The sequence below is a fragment of the Lygodium microphyllum genome, chromosome 30 (genome assembly GCF_053477565.2).
Source record: "Lygodium microphyllum isolate KBCC chromosome 30, Lygodium_microphyllum_v1.1.10, whole genome shotgun sequence".
NCBI lineage: Eukaryota > Viridiplantae > Streptophyta > Polypodiopsida > Schizaeales > Lygodiaceae > Lygodium > Lygodium microphyllum.
The window spans coordinates 94,413,370-94,435,047 of record NC_141164.1 but is presented as its reverse complement, the minus strand read 5'-3'; the positions used below and the strand labels follow the sequence as shown (position 1 = coordinate 94,435,047).

At 40.4% G+C, this 21,678-nt stretch overlaps 1 protein-coding gene and 1 pseudogene across 10 annotated transcripts in view; one reads left to right on the top strand and one right to left on the bottom strand.

Moving 5' to 3' along the window:
* LOC148010138 (ARM repeat superfamily protein) overlaps window positions 1-21,678 on the bottom strand; it is a 197,807-nt gene that overhangs the window by 108,958 nt on the left and 67,171 nt on the right. The gene's annotated exons all lie outside the window — the stretch shown is intronic.
* LOC148010139 (uncharacterized) lies at window positions 78-21,390 on the top strand (annotated as a pseudogene).

Here is a 21,678-nt window from a genome sequence, read left to right as displayed (position 1 = left end):
CTATTGAGGCAGTGAACCCACTTTATACTAATATTGGTCTACAACCCGGTTATCAGACTCTGCAAAGTCCTTATTTGATGCCTGGAGTACAAAATGCAGCCGCTGGTTTTTCTCAGCCTAGTGGGCATATGGCAGCTAAGACAAGTGAAATGAATGCTGATAATGTACCCAAGGGACTCCCCTTTTTACAGCCACCTGTCTATGACAACCTGACACCAAAAAGTGCAAAGCCTAAAGACCATAAAGAGGGTGGTTAGGCAATAAATTTTGAAACCTTCAATGGTATGCAAGATTAGCTGAAAGCTTTGACATTTATATAGCAGTTTGATGCAGCTTACATAGGAGGAAATTTTACTGAGACTTCTAAGATGCGGAAGGCTGCAACTTTTTTTGAAAGGTAATGCTTTGCAGTGGTGGAACGTATTGTTGATACAAGGATATGCACCTACCACTTGGGTTCATTTCAAACAGTTGTTTCCAGCCTCATGGTTAACTAACACGTTTGAAGTAGATGTCATGATTGCATGGCATAAATTGGACGTGGCAAATTGTACGGATTTAGAAGAGTACAATAAGAAATTTTGGGAAGCACTTTTGCCCGTGAGTTCTTACAGGATAGTGCCCCTATCAGAACAAATTGAAAAGTATTGTTGCGGTTTGCCTGAAGCCATCAGGGATTATTGTACCAAGACTAGGGTTACACATATGGTACAGTTAATTGAAAATGTTGGTGTGGCAAATGCATTGTTGAAAGGAAAAGCTGACAACTTTAAAGACACTGAAAAGAAGGATTCTCAATTTAAGCAGGATCCTGGCAAGAAGAAGAAGCAATTTCCAGAAAGGACCAGTTTTACAAAGAGGCCTTTTTGGAAGAAAAGATTTCAGCAGCAACCTCAGACTTCTTTTAAACAGGGTAAAAGACAAAAGAGGCCACTTTTTGGCAAAACATTTGAAGAAAGAAAGGCTTTAATGATGGCTGGAAAATGCTTTATTTGTGAATAAAAAGGCCATATTGCTTCTAAGTGCCCACAGCAATTTTCTAAAGATGCGGAGGATAAAGATGCGCCAAGTAAAAAGAAGCCCAGCATTGGCTTAGTGCCTGATATGGTGGGAGATCAATCAGTTGATGATGCTACAAAATTGTGCAGAGCTTGGGGAAAGATCAGAGATTCCACATTGCTTATTTTCTTTGATCCTGAAGCTCGTGCAAACTTTATCTCACCAGCATTGGCAGCTAAGATGGGTATACGTCCTGAGGAAACGGAACCAGTTGGACAAACTGATTTGGCATGCCCAGGACATACTGAACCTGTCACCCCCATTCTTGGCAAACTTCGTATGCATATTCAGAGCTATGTGGACACAGAGGAGTTCCATATTATGCCTCTAGAGGGCTGTGATGTTCTGTTGGGTATCCCATGGTGCCACAGGAAGTATGCTATCTTGGATACTTACAATAGAACGATTACTCTTATACATAGGAGCAAGACTCATGTGTTAGATGTGAAGCTTAAAGGAGAGTCTATCCCAGTTGTTTCTGCTTCTGCAATTACTTCTATAATGAAAAATCATATTTCTGCGTACTTGGTTTTTGCAAAGCAAGTTAATGAAGTTGACAGTAATGTGTCTGTACTAGATGAAAGTAGAAGGGCTTTCTTGGATAAATTCAATGATTGTTTCTCAGATTCGTTACCAGGAGAGTTACCCCCTGAGAGGCCTGAAGATCATACCATAGATCTTATTCCAGGGACTAGTCCACCCAATAGGCCACCGTACAGGGTCAGTGTAGCGCAACAGAAAGAGATTATGACACAGGTTAATAAGCTTTTAGAGAAAGGACTAATTCAGCCTAGTAGTTCTCCGTTTTGTTCACCTGTGTTGTAGTTCAGAAAAAGGACCGCTCTTGGCGAATGTGTGTTAACTACAGAGCCTTGAATAAGAACGCGATCAAGAATAGGTTTCCGATTCCGAGGATAGATGATAGATGACATTCTTGATCAATTACAGGGAGCAGGAATGTTTAGCAAGATAGATTTAAAAAGTGGATACCATCATATCAGAATCAGGCCACAGGATATCCATAAGATTGCTTTTAGAACGACATTTGGTCTCTATGAATTTTTAGTCGTGCCTTTTGGATTGACCAATGCTCCTGCTACGTTTAACATGATGATGGATAGAATTTTCCACCCTTATCGAAGTTTCGTCGGCACATTCTTTGATGATATGATTATCTTTTCAAAGAATGAAGAGGAGCATAGAAAACACCTAGTTGCAGTCTTTAATGAGCTTAAGCGTAACAGATTGCTCATAAATGGTAAGAAGAGTGAATTCTTTTTGAAAGAGATTCACTTCCTTGGGCACATAGTTTCTAAAGATGGTGTGAAGATGAATCCTGCAAAGATAGAAGCAATTGTCTCTTGGCCAGACTTGAAAACTGTTCATGATATCCACACTTTTCTTGGCCTATGCTCTTACTACACAAGATTTGTAAGACACTTTGCAGAGATTGCTTCTCCTTTACATACGCTTGAAAAGAAGGATGTCAAATGGCAATGGACTGACAAAGAGAAATCAACATTTAGATGTTTGAAGGGGAAAATGACTACAGATCCAGTACTTATTTTGCTAGATCTGTCTAAGCCATTTGTAGTGCCGTGTGATGCATGTGGAAGCAGCATTGGTGCTGTATTAATGCAGAATGGCCGAGTTGTGGCATACGAGAGTAGAGTACTTTCTGTCGCTGAAAGAACTTACCAAATTTATGAGAAGGAATTATTGGCTATGATCCATGCACTCTCTAGTTGGAAGCATTATTTGCTTGGTGCTGATTTTGTAGTGCAAATGGATCATCAAACACTTAGATACTTTCTCACACAGGCTAAATTGTCAGAGAAACACATGCGTTGGGCAAATTTCCTATCTATGTTTCATTCTTAGATAGTGCATGTGGAAGGCAAGAAGAATGTAGTTGCAAATGCTTTATCTCGCAAACCACAGGTATCAGCTGTTTCAATTCCTTATCACCATGAATTGGATAATATGAAAGAGGAGTATGCTGATGATAAAGATTTCTCTGAAATCTATGAACAGTTGATCAATGGCCAACATCATGACCATTATGTGTTCAAAGAAGGCTTTATCATGATGCATGGAAGACTATGCGTTACAAAACAGCTAAGGCCAAAAGTTTTATTAGAAAGTCATGCTCCACCGTATACAGGACATCGTGGTATTGATGCTACAGTCAATGCGGTAGAGACTTTCTTCTATTGGCCAGCCTTGAGATCTAATATTGATGCATATGTCAGATCTTGCCTTGTATATCAAAAGGTCAAATTTGATAGACAGAAGGCACCAGGGTTATTGCAACCACTGCCTATTCCAGAAGGCCATGGGAAAGTATTGCCATGGATTTCATTTTTTATCTTCCAAGAATTTATTCAGGGAATGATGGAATGTGGACTATCATTTGCAGATTCAGCAAATAGGCACATTTCATTCCTGTAAGGAAAAAGGTTAAGTCAAAACACATGGTAAAGATATTTATGCAAAATATCTTCAAGTACCATGGAATGCCACGGTCAATTGTCAGTGATAGAGACCCAAGTTTGGAAAGCATTGTTTGAAAACATGGGCGCTACGCTGAAATTTTCATCTTTTTTCCATCCACAAACTGATGGACAGTCTGAAGAAGCAAATTCGACTGTTTTAGATTTACTGAAGTGTTATGTTTCAGATCATAAGACTTCTTGGAAACACTACTTGCCATCGGTTGAGTATGCATACAATAATACAGTGCACTCATATACTAGCAAAGCACCTTTTGAGATTGTGGAACGTGGAAAGAAATTGCCTCCCATTTTGCAGAAAAAAAAATAGCATCTTTGAAGGAGATCGTCATGTAAAAGATTGGGAAGAAGCATATAAAAAGGTCAAGTATACCCTAGAAAAGTCACAAGCTAAACACAAAAGAGCTATTGATAGTCATCGTCGGGAGCTCTTGTTCAAAAAGGATGATTGGGTCTTATTGCGTTTTGAAAAGGGACGTTTGAGAAAACAGAAGGGCAAGGAACGTTTGTTTCCAAAGTTGAGTATGCGTTATTATGGCCCTTTTCAAGTCTCAGAGAAGATCAATGACGTAGCATATAGGCTGAAATTGGCAGAGAATTGGAAAAGTCATAATGCATTCCATGTGAGCCTATTGAGGCCTTTTATTGGTGAATTGTCAAAAGATTTGGTTCAAGAGGGACAGCCTGAAGTAGAGGAATTATATGAGATTCTTATTCCTAAGCAGATCTTGGCACATAAGGATAGGAAAGTGAAAGGTAGAGTTATAAGAAGATTTTTGGTGAAGTTCAAGAACTATTCACCAATGGACGCCAAATGGATGGAAGAGGCTGAATTGGCAAATGCGCCTCAGTTATTGTAACTTTACCGAGAAGCTTTCTTACTCGAATCTACAGTGACTTAGAATGCTTTTTGAAGCAATGTACATTCTCTATTGTACAGTTGAATATTGTATCTCATTGAATGAAATCTCAGTGCTTTGAAGTTGTATTTGTTACACTTCAATTGAATGAATATGCATGTTGTGACACTAATAGTTCGCGCATACGTGCTATTGCCGTGTGTTGCATCCGGAAACATGTATATTAGAAAGGCTCCTAATAATATCATAGTTGGATACACGATGTAATCCTCCATCTATGTTAGACTTGAACTTGCGATGACACAAATGGTAGTGGGGAAACTCCTACCATCGCCCCGTATCATCTATTAGCAAGTGATACATGCGATAGCACTAATAACATGGAGAATCTTGTTATCACCCTGTGTCATCCATTAGCATGTATGGCATGCAATCGAGCTCGCTTGCTTCTCTCAAGAGGGGGTATGTCACCAGGTGGTGATACTTTTTACAGTTGCTTTTCTTATTTACTTATATAAATATTTTATTTTTCTTTTCTTTTGTTGCTGTTGCTCTTTACCCCCAGAGTTCTCTTGGAATAAGCGGGATCTTTGCATGGCTAGAAGAGGCAGCCATTGGAACAAATTGGACTAATAGTTTGTCCGAGCCTTAGGACCAGTTCCATATTGAATGGGCACTGAAGAATAGAATGCCAGTGGTTTGGGACTGTGTGCTTAGCCGCTAGAGATGGTGCAGGATAATGAGCTTGGCTAAGATAGAAGATGCACATGTGAGAATGCTCACGGAATAAAAGTCACTCTAGCTGAGCCACATTACACTTTTGATGTGGTCGCAATGAGAAAAGTTGCACACAACAACTTGAGGAATGTAGGGGTCACCATCCCTAAAATTTAGGGAGTTACTATTTTTGGACCCCAGAATTTGTTCGCGTCATTGTCTTCATTTTTACACGATGATTAATTCTCTGGTCTGTACCGAGGTCAAATTTTGCACCGATCATGGAGAATTTTAGACCGGAAGGTTTAAACAGGAAAATTGTTACATGTATGCCATGTGGCACAAATTCCCAAAAGAGAGAGAGAGAGAGAGAGCATTAAAAAAAACGTAATAGGCATAAGGGGCAGATGGGAGAATGAAGTTTAGAGGAGCTAAGGGCAGATTGCTGCAAGAAAACCAGCCGTGGAGAGTATTTCTACGTCTCTGACTCAAGCACGGAGGTATAGCTTGCTCCCTGTGATCACCTCTCTCTCTATTCTCAGAAGAAATGCTTTGCATGATGGATTGATTCCATTGAAGGTACAATTCTGTGTTTTCTCTGTTCATGCTGAATAAGAACAGTGAACTCTGCACATGCTGAATCGTAAGAACACTGAACTCTGCTCATGCAGAAGAAGAACAGTGAACTCTGAACATGTTGAAAAAGAACACTGAACTCTCCTCATGTTGAATAAGAACAGTGAACTCTCCACATGCTGAATCGTAAGAACAGTGAACTCTGCTCATGCTGAATGAGAACAGTGAACTCTGCACAAGTTGAATCGTAAGAACAGCGAACTCTGCTCATGCTGAATAAGAACAGTAAACTTTGCACATGCTGCATCGTAAGAACAGTGGACTCTGCTCATGCTGAATAAGAAAAGTGAACTCTGCACATGCTGAACAGTAAGAACAGTGTGCTGGACACTAAGAACAGTGAATTCTGCACATGCTGGACTGTAAGGGATGTTGATCTGGACATGCTGTATTGTTACTATGCACCTGGGATTTACTTAGAAGAGATGAAAACCAACTATTCACAGGTTATGTACTTTGGAACATTACCATTTTTATAATTTTCTATCTTTTACTTGATAAAGAAATACCGAGAGGGGCACCGGTCTTCAGGGCCAATCTGCTGTTGAGCGAAGGAGAGAGGTCTCTATTTATGTGTGTGTATGTAAAGTCCAGGTATTAATTGAAGGAACTACCGCTTTATATGAGTCATAGACTAGTTGCATCTGTCGTTGGCTTTACGGATGCAAACTATGCTAGTCATACGGACCATAGAAAGTCCACTTCTGGGTATATCTTTACCTTCACAAGAGGAGCAGTCTCTTGGATCTCAAGGCTACAAAAGTGTGTTGCATTGTCTACTACAAAGGCAGAGTATGTGGTTGCCACCATTGAGCCATGCGAGGAGGCTTCATGGCTTTCACGTCTAGTGGGAGAGCTTAGCATTACAAAGTTACATATTCTCCATTGTGATAGTCAGAGTGCTATCATGCTAGCACAAAATCCCGTCTTTCATGCAAAGACGAAGCACATACAGGTGAAGAATCACTTCATTAGAGATGTACTTGACAGCAAGAGCATTGAGCTAGTCAAACTGCATACAGATGATAATCCTGCAGATCTTCTCGCAAAGGGAATTCCAACACAACGGTTTCCTCATTCTCGACAGATGATGGGAGTTGGATAGGTATATGTATTTCAACTTTGTACATATCTAAACTTAGCTGATTCTTTTCTCCTCTTCAGGCACATTGCCTTTAGGTGGGAGGTTGTTGGGAATAAAGGGCCACCATGCCTTTTATATGTACACGGGTGATGTCACGAGGACGTGAAAATTTGATGCTTTCCTTATGTTTAATTGACAGTTGATTAAAGGATTGATCAAATGTGCAACAATTGAAGGTCCAAAGGCCTTTGAAAAAGATGGGTGTTAAAGAGGAAAGTTGTAACAAGTTACACTTGTTAGATTCTAGGAGAATTTTGGTGTCAATTTGTCCCTAGGACCATTAATTGGCCATTAAGTGTCAGTGGTGACACTAGGGACTAGGCATTAATTAATGGATTAATGCTTAACCAAGGGTCAATTAATGCATGGGACCACTTTGGGTTGCAAATGGCCTAGCCAATTAATTTTTGGATGGGCAAGGTCAATTTTTTGGGCATGGATTAACGGCTGAATTAAAATTAATTAATTCTGAAAATTAATTAAATGGCTGAAAATTGCCGAAAATGGATTAAGAAAGCTGCCACTTGGCAAAACTTTCCCATGCAAGTGGAGGGAAGGCTATATAGGGCTGAAGGGACAAGGAAATCTTGTTTTTTCATTTTGGAGCTGTTGGAAAGAGGTGTTGCACTGTTGCTGCCAGCTTCTGGGGCCATTTCCCAGTCATTGGAGACCATTTTGGTAATGGAGATTGCATATTCTTGACCTTGGGAAGCTCGCAATTGCTGCTGATGCACTTTCTCCTGAAGATCACAGTCTCCAATGCTCCTATTGTTGTTGGTACATCCGTTTGGGGCTGGTACAGCAGGGCAGCAACTGATTTTGATCAGTTCTTCACAACAAATCTCAGAATCTTCTCTCTCTACAGCATTCTCTCATCTCCTTCCACCTATGCTCAGCAATTCTTTGCCATTCGGAGGAGATCTCAGCCATTTTTGGTGGGCTGATTTGTAATTTCTGCAGTAAACCCTCATTTACAGCAGAAATTAGGGTTTAGCAGCCACCTTGGGATCCGTGCCAGAGATTGAAGGCTCAAGGGACTGAAATCAGCAGCTGATAATTCAAGATTACCAAGGGGTTTCAGGAGCCAACCCATCCCAAATTGATTTGGGGCAGCATTTGGCCAGGCAAGGGTCAAATTGGAGAAGAAGTCCTCGGTGAATCAAGGGGCAAATGACCCAAAAGGCTTGCTGGTCATTTATGACACCAAGAGCAATTGGTTAGTAGGAGGAGATTGAAGAATCTCAAGTTATACTCCTTCCAATTGAATGAAGCTAAAGAAATACCGCAAGGGGCGCCAGTTTTAGGGCCAACAAGGAGTCTACTGTCCAAGAATGTTAGGATCAAGTGTGTATTTCATTTTATGTGCATTTATTTATTGCTGTAATTAACTCTTAAATCAGGTTATCACCACCCATTCCAAGAAGGAAGGCTGGTTTCAAGGTTCCATTGCTAGGATACATCAAATCTCTTGATTTGATAGGCCCGAGGCACCCGATTGCAAGCCAAAGCTTTGTGCTAGTGGAGGAGATTGAAGAATCTCAAGTTGTACTCCTTCCAATTGAATGAAGCTAAAAAAATACCGCAAGGGGCGCCAGTTTTAGGGCCAACAAGGAGTCTACTGTCCAAGAATGTTATGGTCAAGTGTGTATTTCATTTTATGTGCATTTATTGATTGCTGTCCAACAATGTTATGGTCAAGTGTGTATTTCATTTTATGTGCATTTATTTATTGCTGTAATTAACTCTTAAATCAGGTTATCACCACCCATTCCAAGAAGGAAGGCTGGTTTCAGGGTTCCATTGCCTTGATTTGGTAGGCCCGAGGCACCTGATTGCAAGCCAAAGCTTTGTGCTAGTGTTTATCTTTGTGCTCCGCTGAAAAATTACAGCAAGATGTCTTCATACAATGGGATGCAATCAAGCTTTTTAATGATGCCTCTCATGATGCACATTCACATGGGGAAGAAGGAAATGCAATGCCTGATCTTTGAGAATGTCCTCAGCGGGGGCACCAATTTATGACGAAGGAAATTCCGTATGAAAGCCTCTATACTATGCCAAACTCCCTTTTTCCACAAAGTGAATGAGGTAAGGGCACCACCTAGTCATGGAAGAGCGGACTAGGACGCTATGTAAGAGGGAGAGGAGCTTGTGAGGGAGAAGAGAGGAAAACTAAGAGAGGGAGAGAGAGAGGAAGAACTACAAAAAATAGATGAATCAATAAAACTTAAGAGGACACAAGAGATGGAGAACCCTCAAGACATAACCAATATACACTCAACATGCTGAAAATGTGGATGAAGGCCAAGATGTTGGACCCTCAATGCAGAAAGAGAATGATGATCAACAAGGGGAAATGGAATTCGATGATGCATTCAAGAATCGAATGAGGGGAGCAACCAATATCTTTGCTGAATTGGCAAAAGATCCTCAATTTACTCAGTTTTTCAAACACTCCTACGAACGATAACGAGGGCAAGAAGAGAAAATTCTCTTCTAGAACTTCAGGACAGCAAGATGCACCGAAGAACAAGCCAAAGACTTCTCAAGATGCTCATGGAAAAAAGCAATTGGTGCCAGTTGAGCAAGAAATGCAAATGCAAATTCATGATGTAAATGCTAATCCTATGGTTTTTGGACAGCAAGGTTTGCATGAGAATTTGGGGCAGCCAGCTTACTTTGGTGGTAGCACAATTTTTCATGCTGTGCTGGGTGATCGACCGAATGTGGGAATGTATGGCACACCTCCCTATAATTTTCAACAACCAATACATAGCATGCATAACTGGCAACAGTTCTAGACTATTGTTGAGCTTTATGCTATGTTTATGCTGGCCGGAAATTTTCAGCAAATGGTGGGCATAAGAGATAGTTAGCCAGCAGTGGCCAATGTTGTGTTGACTATGATGCCTTGTGAAAATTCCAGTGCAATTTTGTTTGCTTTGACACATTACAGTGCAATCGAGGACGATTGAAAGGATTTCAAGGGGGTGGTCTGTCACGAGGACGTGAAAATTTGATGTTTTGCTTATGTTTAATTCACAGTTGATTAAAGGATTAATCAAATGTGCAATTAAAAGATGCACATGTGAGGTGCAAGCTACTTTTTTTACAATTGAAGGCCCAAGGACCCTGTGAAAAATATGGGTGTCAAAGGCAAAAGTTGTAACAAGTTACACTTGTTAGATTCTAAGTGAATTCTGGTGTCAGTTTGTCCCTAGGACCACTAATTGGCCATTAAGTGTTAGTGGTGACACTAGGGACTAGACATTAATTAATAGATTGATGCTTGTCCAAGGGTCAATTAATGCATGGGACCACTTTTGGTTGCAAATGGCCTAGCCAATTAATTTTTGGATGGGTAAGGTCAATTTTTTGGGCATGGATTAAGGGCTGAATTAATTTTCAAAATTAATTAATTCTGAAAATTAATTAAATGGCTGAAAATTGCCGAAAATGGATTAAGAAAGCTGCCACTTGGCAAAACTTTACCATGCAAGTGGAGGGAAGGCTATATAGGGCTGAAGGGACAAGGAAATCTTGTTTTTTCATTTTGGAGTTGTTGGAAAGAGATGTTGCACTGTTGCTGCCAGCTTCTGGGGCCATTTCCCAGCCATTGGAGACCATTTTGGTAATGGAGATTGCATATTCTTAACCTTTGGAAGCTCGCAATTGCTGTTAATGCACTTTCTCCTGAAGATCACAGTCTCCGCTGCTCCTATTCTTGTTGGTACATCCGTTTGGGGCTGGTACAGCAAGGCAGCAGCTGATTTTGATCAATTCTTCGCGACAAATCTCAAAATCTTCTCTCTCTACAGCATTCTCTCATCTCCTTTTGCCTATGCTCAACCATCCTCAACAATTCTTAGCCATTCGGAGGAGATCTCAGCCAATTTTGGTGGGCTGATTTGTAATTTCTGCAGTAAACCCTAATTTACAACAGAAATTAGGGTTTAGCAGCCACCTTGGGATCCGTGCCAGAGATTGAAGGCTCAAGGGACTGAAATCAGAGCTGATAATTCAAGATTACCAAGGGGTTTCAGGAGCCAGCCCATCCCCAATTGATTTGGGGTAGCATTTGGCCAGACAATGGTCAAATTGGAGAAGAAGTCTTGGGTGAATCAAGGGGCAAATGACCCAAAAGGCTTGCTGGTCATTTATGACAGCAAGAGCAATTGGTTAGTAGGAGGAGATTGAAGAATCTCAAGTTGTACTCCTTCCAATTGAATGAAGCTAAAGAAATACCGCAAGGGGCGCGCGTTTTGGGGCCAACAAGGAGTCTATTGTCCAAGAATGTTATGGTCAAGTGTGTATTTCATTTTATGTGCATTTATTTATTGCTGTAATTAACTCTTAAATCAGGTTATCACCACCTCTTCCAAGAAGGAAGGCTGGTTTCAAGGTTCCATTGCCGGGATACATCAAATCTCTTGATTTGGTGGGCCCGAGGCACCTGATTGCAAGCCAAAGCTTTGTGCTAGTGTTGATCTTTGTGCTCCGCTGAAATATTACAGCAAGATGTCTTCATATAGTGGGATGCAATCAAGCTTTTTAATGATGCCTCTCATGATGCACATTCACATGGGGAAGAAGCAAATGCAATGCCTGATCTTTGACAAGGCACGAATCATGGATAACATGCTGAAAATGTGGATGAAGGCCAAGATGTTGGACCCTCAATGCAGAAAGAGGATGATGATCAACAAGGGGAAATGGAATTCGATGATGCATTCAAGAATCAAATGAGGGGAGCAGCCAATATCTTTGCTGAACTGGCAAAAGATCCTCAATTTACTCAGTTTTTCACACACTCCTACGAAGGATCACAAGGGCAAGAATAGAAAATTCTCTTCTAGAACTTCAGGACAGCAAGATACACCGAAGAACAAGCCAAAGCCTTCTCAAGATGCTCATGGTGAAAACAATTGGTGCCAGTTGGGCAAGAAATGCAAATGCAAATTCATGATGTAAATGCTAATCCTATGGTTTTTGGACAGTAAGGTTTGCATGAGAATTTGGGGCAGCCAGCTTACTTTGGTGGTAGCACAATTTTTCATGCTGTGGTGGGTGATCGACCGAATGTGGGAATGTATGGCACACCTCCCCATAATTTTCAGCAACCAATGCATGGCCTGCATAACTGGCAACAATTCTAGACTATTGTTGAGCTTTATGCTATGTTTATGCTGGCTGGAAATTTTCAGCAAATGGTGGGCATAAGAGATAGTTAGCCAGCAGTGGCCAATGTTGTGCTAACTATGATGCCTTGTGAAAATTCCAGTGCAATATTGTTTGCTTTGACACATTACAGTGCAATCGAGGACGATTGCAAGGATTTCAAGGGGGTGGTCTGTCACGGGGACGTGAAAATTTGATGTTTTGCTTATGTTTAATTCATAGTTGATTAAAGGATTAATCAAATGTGCAATTAAAAGATGCATATGTGAGGTGCGAGCTACTTCTTTTACAATTGAAGGCCCAAGGACCCTGTAAAAAATATGGGTGTCAAAGGCAAAAGTTGTAACAAGTTACACTTGTTAGATTCTAGGTGAATTTTGGCGTGAGTTTGTCCCTAGGACCATTAATTGGCCATTAAGTGTCAGTGGTGACACTAGGGACTAGGCATTAATTAATGGATTAATGCTTTTCCAAGGGTCAATTAATGCATGGGACCACTTTGGGTTGCAAATGGCCTAGCCAATTAATTTTTGAATGGGCAAGGTCAATTTTTTGGGCATGGATTAAGGGTTGAATTAATTTTCAAAATTAATTAATTCTGAAAATTAATTAAATGGCTGATAAATTGATGAAAATGGATTAAGAAAGCTGCCACTTGGCAAAACTTTCCCATGCAAGTGGGGGGAAGGCTATATAGGGCTGAAGGGACAAGGAAATCTTGTTTTTTCATTTTGGAGCTGTTGGAAAGAGGTGTTGCACTGTTGCTGCCAGCTTATGGGGCCATTTCCCAGCCATTGGAGACCATTTTGGTAATGGAGATTGCATATTCTTGACCTTGGGAAGCTCGCACCCATTCCAAAAAGGACGGCTAGTTTCAAGTGAGAACACACCCTTTGCACATTTGTACTTTCATATATATCTATCTAAAACCTAAAGAGGTACACACAAAAAAGATTGTACCCAAGAACATCGTGCATTTCTCTCGTTGACTCTCACTCTCTACTGTTGCTCACGTTTTGCTCTCTACTTGACATTTTCATCGCCGGATATTGCATCGCCACTGTGAATTGGTTACTTTAATCCCAGTCCCACAATGTGAAATTATTGACATGTACCTCACATCTAGAAGTTACATTTGGACAATTGATTAACTTTTAATCAAACACTAAGCACGGCAATAAACTTTCACGTCCTCGTGATAGCTAGTGGCTATGAACCCCACATATTAAAAGATAAAAAGCCAACCAAAGTTTAGAGGTTTGCTTAAGAGACACAAACTTTATAGCATTTTGAGTTTTGGACTGTTTAAAATGAACTAATTAAGATCTAACTGAAAATGCACCTTTTTTAGGTTGATACCCCCTGTAAGGCTCAAAACTATAACCAAGAGGAATTCCAATCATAGCTTACCCCTAGAGATCCAATCCCAAAGCAACCAAGACATCTAAAACTATAATTAGGAGAGACTACAAGCATAGTTTAACCTAGATTACCTCAAGAGATTCCACCCCAAAGCAACTAAGGCATCCATCCAAGGGTGTACGATGATTATTGCCCAAGAACCTACCAAGACTACATAAGTGATGGCTACTTTCCCTTGAGAGTCCAAATGACCATCCCAAAGAGGCCAAACTAAGGCATCCATCCAAGGGTGTACAATGATTATTGCCCAAGAACCTACCAAGACTACATAAGTGATGGCTACCTTCCCTTGAGAGTCCAAATGACCACCCCAAAGAGGCCATAGTATTAGAGACAAAGGATACTCAACAACTACCCAATGGCCTACTAGGATCTACAAAGAAAACCGATTTTAACTATGCTTTCTTTTATTCTTCCCCCCCCCCCCCCCCCTTATCTTCTTTTTAAAAGGAAATCTATGCCCATGGGAAGAAAAGCGATACTTGGCTCCAACATCACAAAACAAATAGGCTTACATAACCACTATTAGAGTGACAATTATGAAGGAATTATAGAGGTATGTGCCGTATGCTGCCATAAGATACTGCTATAGAGACTGCCATAAGAGATGTTGTGAATATGATGCATCCAAAGTCAACCACTTTGTGTAGAAGTAAAAGATAGCATGCACACATATAATGCAATTGTCATCTTTGAATGGGTGCCTAAAAATAGAGGTTTTCCCCTCATCCAAAGCGCTCCATCCACCAAAAACAAAATGTCAAGGCTAGAATTGAGAGGAAAGGTGGAATGCAAGGTAGAAGTGATGGAGTGCAAGAGGGTTGAGAGAGAGAATAGCACAAGAGTTGTGTGGATACAAAATAAATTGTACCCTTATTCTTTGTTATCTTTACTTATATTTGATTGTACAGTATATACATATATACAAGAGGTGCCTATCTAGCTATTAGCCATTGGCCTTTACCCCAACAACCTTCCACTTAAAAGCCAATGTGCCTTTATGGGAGTATAAGAAGATAGTGAAGATACTATCCAATGCCCATTATTACTCTATAGTACAAAAAGCACTCAAAAGATAAACTCGTCGTGAGAAGATTTGCAAGGTTGTCATCTATATGCATCTTGACAAGCTCAATGCACTTGTCTTTAAGAAACTCCCTAATGAAGTGATACATCATCTCAATGTGCTTTATCTTTGTATGAAAAACAGGATTTCGTAGCAATTGAATAACACTAACTATCACAATGCAATGTAGGCACCTCTCTTGCAATACCTACATCTCCCACTAGACAAGTAGGCCATATAGCTTCTTTGAAAGTCTCAGTGGCTACAACATACTTTGCCTCAATGGTAGATAAAGTCGTACATGGCTGTACTCGAGAGATCCAAGAGACTACACCACCTGTGAAAGTAAAGACAAAACCTATAGTAGATCTCCTGAACTCTATACTCCCTACAAAATCAGTATATACATATCCAAGAATAGATACATCCTTCCTTTCGAAGTATATGCACATAGACCTAGTGCCATTGAAGTATTTCATGATACTTTTCACTGCCTTCCAATGCTTCTTACCACGGTTTGCAATATACCTGCTAACTCCCATTGCATAGGCAATATCTAGACGTGTAACAACCATGGCATACATCAAGCTACAAACTATGGATACATGAGGAATCTTAGTCATTTCAACCTTCTCCCATATGACTTGGAGCTGTCCTGTTGGCTAAGTTTCAAATATGGAGGCAATGAAACACCAATAGTCTATCCCCTCTCCATATTAAAATGCTCAAATACCTTCCCAATGTATTTCTTCTAAGATAAATCGAGTATCTTTTTGTCTTGATCTTGCAAAATGTGCATGCCAAGAATGTGACCAACATTAATGTTTCATGTAACCTTTTCTTTAAAGCATCCACATCCATAATGGACTTCCTAGCAATAAACAGGTCATCCACATATAGAATCAAGATCATAAGGCTACCATCCCTAGCCTTCTAAGTATATAGGCAGTAATCGATCTCACTCCTAGTGTACCCCTAAGACCACATAAAGGCATCAAACTTACCATATCATTTCCTAGGAGCCTGTTTCAAACCATATAAGCTCTTAAGTAGCTTACATACCAATTACACCTTGTCTTCCATGACAAACCCCTCAAGTTGCTACATGTAAATATGCAAATCCCCATGCAAGAAAGCCGTCTTTACATCCACCTAAACCAACTCCATATCCTCTCTAGCAACCAAAGCAAAAATCATACGAAGGGTAATCATCTCTACTATTAGTAAGAATATCTTATTAAAGTCAATCCTCTTTTGTTGCTTGAATCCTTTGGCCACCAATCTTACCCTGTACTTAGGTAGCACATCAAATGGAGATACCTTTAACTTGTAGACTCTTGCATGGCAATGCATGTTTACTCTTAAGCAAAACTAGCTCCCAAGTAGCATTCTTTCCTAAAGAATCCATCTCTGACTACATAGCCTTCTTCCATCTATGACTATCATCCATATCATAGCATCTACATAATGAGAAGGCTCACCGCAATCCGTGACCATGACATAGTCTAGAGATGGAGTGTATCTATTGGTGGTCTAGAAACCCTCATACACCTATGTAAAACTGGCTCAACAAAAGCCTTTGGCTATCCCATTTGACTATCCTACAAAACATGAGGCTGTCCACCATCTTGTGGCACTCCCACCTCAGTATTTGTTGGTTATCCAAGCCCTGCATCAAATGGAAAAGGTCATACAATTTGCTCATATATTGACTGTCCATCCTCTTGAAACACTACTCTACAAATCTCAATTGTCTTAATAGGCTACTTATACATTTTATCATCATATTAACATCATTGTGACGGACTACCTTCTTTGACTCCGGACCCCACAAGCAATAGCCCACTTCACCCAATTCTCCATAGCCAAGAGAAATGCATTTCTTAGACTTACAATCAAGTTTACTCTGCTTGTTCCTAAGTATATCCATAAATGCCTCAACCAAAAACACGCCCAAGCAATTATAATTATGTCTCTTGCCACACCATAACTCCTCTAATATATTGCTATCTAATGAATTGCTAGGAGACATGTTAATCAAATGCATTGTTGCCTTTACAACTTCAGTCCAAAACCCATTAGTGAGACCAGCATTAGAGAGGATACTACGAACCCTTTCCAGTATGGTCTTATTCATTTTCCCAACCACATCATTTACTTTTCAAAGAGACAATGCTTACAAAAGAAAAAATTAGACAAATTTAAACAATGAAGATAGTTCAAATGGCTCAAAGATTTCATTCTAATGACTGATATATGCCCTAAACGATAACGCCATAAAGAACAAATGGTTGTCCAGTGATAGCTACGACATGGTCTTTAACACCAGAAACATACAAAGAATAAAAAAGTGCTAGATTTCAGCCCTTTAGCCATAACAAGACATTCCTTACAAAGAGAATACAAACAAGACATCGCCATCAATCTTACATAATGTCTCCTCAATTTTTACCTTGCTTTTCTCTTTGTAATTCTCGTCATTTGCCTTCTTACCTTTTTGCTTGTTCTTCTACGTGTAGCAAAGCTTTTTTATGTGTCTCCTCTTGTTAAAGAAGTAGCCTTCTACATCCTTTTTGCTATGTGACTTGCTTCTTCATCTCTCTCTCACGAGAATTCCCCCTAGCATTTGACCTTCCTCTCACCATAAGTGCATTGGAGCTCTTTGACCCTACATTGTTCTTTCTATTCATCTCCTTAGTAAGCAAGTTACTCGCAACATTAGCACTCGTAAGACCACCTGCAAATGCGAAGTTACTAATGGCAATCTTGAAAGTATCCCAACTCTCGAGCAAGGTGACTAACAAGAACATAGGCTTCACTCAATCATAAAAATAATCTTCTAAAGGGGACACAGGAAACGCAGGTGCGAAACATAGGGACCTTGTCTCGAAACACAAGACTAGTCTCCAATGCATCCCGAAAAGGATGTGTTTCCATACAGGGGTCCATCACAAGGAGATGCGTCCAAAGAAGATGCGGATTTGAAGATGGACTACATCAGCATTGGCACACTTCTTGCCACCCTTAGATCCGCATCTTCTTTGGCCTTCCGCCACATCCAAGATCTAAGAGGGGGTAATAGTAATGTGTGTCTTATGTGGTCATCTCCTGCCTATGAGCCTCACTCTGAGTCAAACAAGGACATTAGGAGCTCTATTATTTTATGAGTTTTAGATACTTTAGATGGAGGGCACACTAGTGCATTTCTATTTGTGTGTTTTTTGCTATTTTTTTGGGATTTGACCACATTTAAAGTTTTTCCTCTTTTTTGCCTATATATAGGCAACCTGGCCTCCCACTTTCATTATCCATTATCCATCATTGATCCTTCGTGGTCAACTAGCCCTCCTCATTCTCACATCCCCCCGCTACCATCTAGCGCCCACGCTAACGCACAGCTGCGTGTTGGGGCTAACTATTGCAACCTTCTATCTTCAGCCATTGTAGTCACATTGTTCCTTCTCTCTCCTACATTCTCACTTTGTCTCCTCTCCGTGTTCACTTTTCTCTTTCCGTTGCACACTCTCACATTATCAACCATAAGAGCTTTTCCATGGCCAAATAACAACTATGCTCATTGAAAGGTTATACATGATAATCCTTCAATAGTGTCAAAGTGAGATATAACGTTGTAGCAATGGGACATGTCTAGTCGGAGCAACACTAATCCACTAACTAAAGGATACATTTGTGCTGGGATATAAAGATCGCATCTACATGGCCAACAAGCTCCGCATGCCCAAGAAGTAGGATAGATGATCGAGATCAAACATTTCCAATGTGGAGCAAACTTGTGCCTTATTTGCTATAGTTGCAAAATCTAAGCCAGTGATCAATAAATCAATGACATAAAAAAGAACATAGATGATCAATAAATCAATGACATAAAAAAGGACATAGATGAACCCCTCTAAAGCAATTTTGATGTACAAGTTCGGATCGTTAGGGGCAAACTTCTATCCATGAGATCTAAGAAAATCATCCATTCTATGGAACCAAGAATGTTTGTTTGCTTCAACCCATAAATGGCCTTTCATAAACAAAAGACATTATCTTTATAGTCTGGAAGAGTAAACCCAAGAGACTACTTCACCATTTAGAAAGGCACTTTTGACATCTATTTGATCTATAGGCCAATGATGATGGGAGGCTAAAGCCATTAATAAACGGAAAGAAGTCAACCGCATTGTAACACAAAGGTTTTCTCATAATCAATCCCTTGTACGACAAGACAAATCTTATATTTACTAGGCATCTCTGGTCCTTATATTCTATAACATGGCAAAACGAGCCAAAGCTATCACAAAAGAGCAAGTGGTGTCATTTCTACATGTCATTCTATGATGTACATCTGCATGTGCATTGCTTCTCTATCTTAAGCTCTCATCACAAAGCTAGCAAATCCAATCTTCTGCTTGGGTATCTCTGACCAATGAAACCAATCTTGCTCCTCGGATAGAATGATAAATAACCTGATTAAGCACTATTTATAGCAATTAACAAATTCACAAAATTGAAATGCACACTTTACCATATAATCTTGGACATTGGACACCCAGTTGGCCCCAAAACAGATACCCCTTTCAATATTTATTTAACTTAATTGAAGAAGTAATTGATGTACAATGGTATTCTCCCAATCCCTTTCAATATTCCAACTCCCCTTGCTATCCAAAATGACCAGCAAGTCTTCAATCTGATTTGCCCCTTGATTCTGGCAATCAATTAGTTTCACCCGCTTTGATGGAGATGGAAAATGCCCCAAATTCATTGATTTGCTAGTCCCTCCATCTAAATTTGACTCAAAACAGCCTAAGCCCTATGTAATCTCAATGCCTAAGCCTAAATTAGACCTCTGGTGATCTCAATGCTGTAATCTTCTGAGCAAGGCTGTTGAAAGGCTAAGAGATGAGAGAGAATACTGAGGAGAGAGAAAATTCAAACTTTTTTCACGAAGAACTAAAAAAAATCTGCCATTTACTATTGTTGCCCTATCTCAACAGCTTGTAGATGCAAAGAACTGAAGAAAATCAGTCATTTACTACTGCTGCCCTATCTCGGAAGGTTCTCCTATAGCTACAAATCAAACCAGCAACATCTCCTCCCTCTCTTGCATGCTGAATACACTAAAATGCCTCTCTCCAGTCTCTAAATACGTTTTTCAAACTTGCAAGGGCATTTTTGACAAGTGACATCCTTCCCAAATGGTTTTTCCAACATTATCTATAATTAAATATTAATTTTCAATCTTTAAATACTGAAAATTAATCTAATAATTATTTTCATGTCCTAAAAAATAATATGACTGGCCAATAATGATCTAAGTGAACGTATGCATCAGATACGGTCCCTAAACGGCGGGGCAACCTTGGCATTCATTAAAGGCTTATGATTGGATTTGTACGCATTTTGGAGCCTTGATTGAGGGCTAGAATACATTGTTATTGACAAGGCTGAAGTGCTTCTTTAGCTTTGATAGTGATTTGACTGGAGATTTGGATGTGTGTCCTGCTTGTAGTGGCTTCTTCACTACTAGTTTGAAGTTTGCATGTAATTTTGAGGTGAATACCTATAGCATTCAATGGATGGCAGCAACATGGATCATGGATTATGATTATGGATTATGTTATGTATTTGTGTACGAGCTGAGCTATTGTCTCAGTGTGTCTTGTACTTCGATCCACCCTTATTTGGATGTATTTGGTTAAGAGCTGTGATTATGAGCTGATGTCTTCCATGTATGACAGGATGCTGAAATAAATAGACAAGCTTCACCTCTATCAATTTTCTTCTACATCTTCTATTTCTTCAAACCCCTTCTCTTTCATCTACTGCTCTCCCCAATCTCCCTTCACCCTACTATCTCTTACCCCTGTGGTAGACCTCCGACCCCAAATGCTCTAACAGTGGTAAACCTGACGTGAAGGTCGGCAACAGGCGTGTAACCTTGCTAGACTTACGTACCATTGGATCACTCGATGAAGCATTTACATTACCATGTGTTCTCTATGTGTACCTAGTGTCCTTACTGAAGGAATACCAAGCTCATCATCCAAACTCTCTAAACCATTGGAATCTCCATCAAATCCCAAATGACTAGTAGATGCATCATTATCATTCGACACTTTTTTCTTCCCTTTCTCTTTGCGTACAACACTTGTAGATTCATCTACATAAAGGGACTGAGCCTTGAAGTGGAAGCACGAAGCGGAAGCAAAAGCTATGGTGAAACTTTCAAGAGCAACAACTGTCTTTAATGCACGCTTCCCAAGGTGCAAACAGTGCAACAACACTGTAATATCAAAATCCCCAAAATTTTTGCCTCTAATTTGTTCAAAACAGTCTTTCTGTGACTGTAACTGCAGTTCATATGCAACTGTCCTCAAAATACATAAAAGCCCCAAAATTTCTGATGAATGTGCCCAGAAATTTGCATCAGCCGTGGCCCAGACGCGTATCTAGAATTCTATGTCTGCTTGCGTAGGAACCCCCTCTACCAGAAATCTAAGCCTGCAGCTGGCGGACGTGCTGGAGGCAGGCGGCGCTAGAGGCAGGCGGCGCCCAGGCCCGTTGGCGACTGCACAGGCAGGTGAGGGCGGACGAACAGGCCGGTGGAGCTGACGAGCAGTACGGGTGACGAGCTGCAGGTCGTGCCTGACAAGGATGAGGCACTGCTGGGACAGGTGGCGTACGCAGGTGCTGATGGTGCCTTCAGCTTCTACTGGCGAGAGCTGCAGAACTGACGGGGGCCGCAAACAGTGGGAGCTACAGTCTGCAGATTGCAGACTGCTCTGATACCAAATGTAAAGATGGTGATAGGATCGAAATGCAGCTGAGAGTGCAGTAGACAGTGTGAGAGTGAGAGAGACAGAGTGAAGCACGACACCCAATCCAATAGACTGAAAGAGTGTAACATGAAAGTACAAAGTACAACCCTTAAACCTTAGGGTTGTAGGGGGTGTTCACACCCAACACGCGGTAAGTGCCCATAAGTGTGTAACATAAGCACATAAGCACATACAAAAATAAGACTATTAAGTCTGGGGGAAAAAACCTCTCCTACCGAGAGTAAAAAGTGCCCCA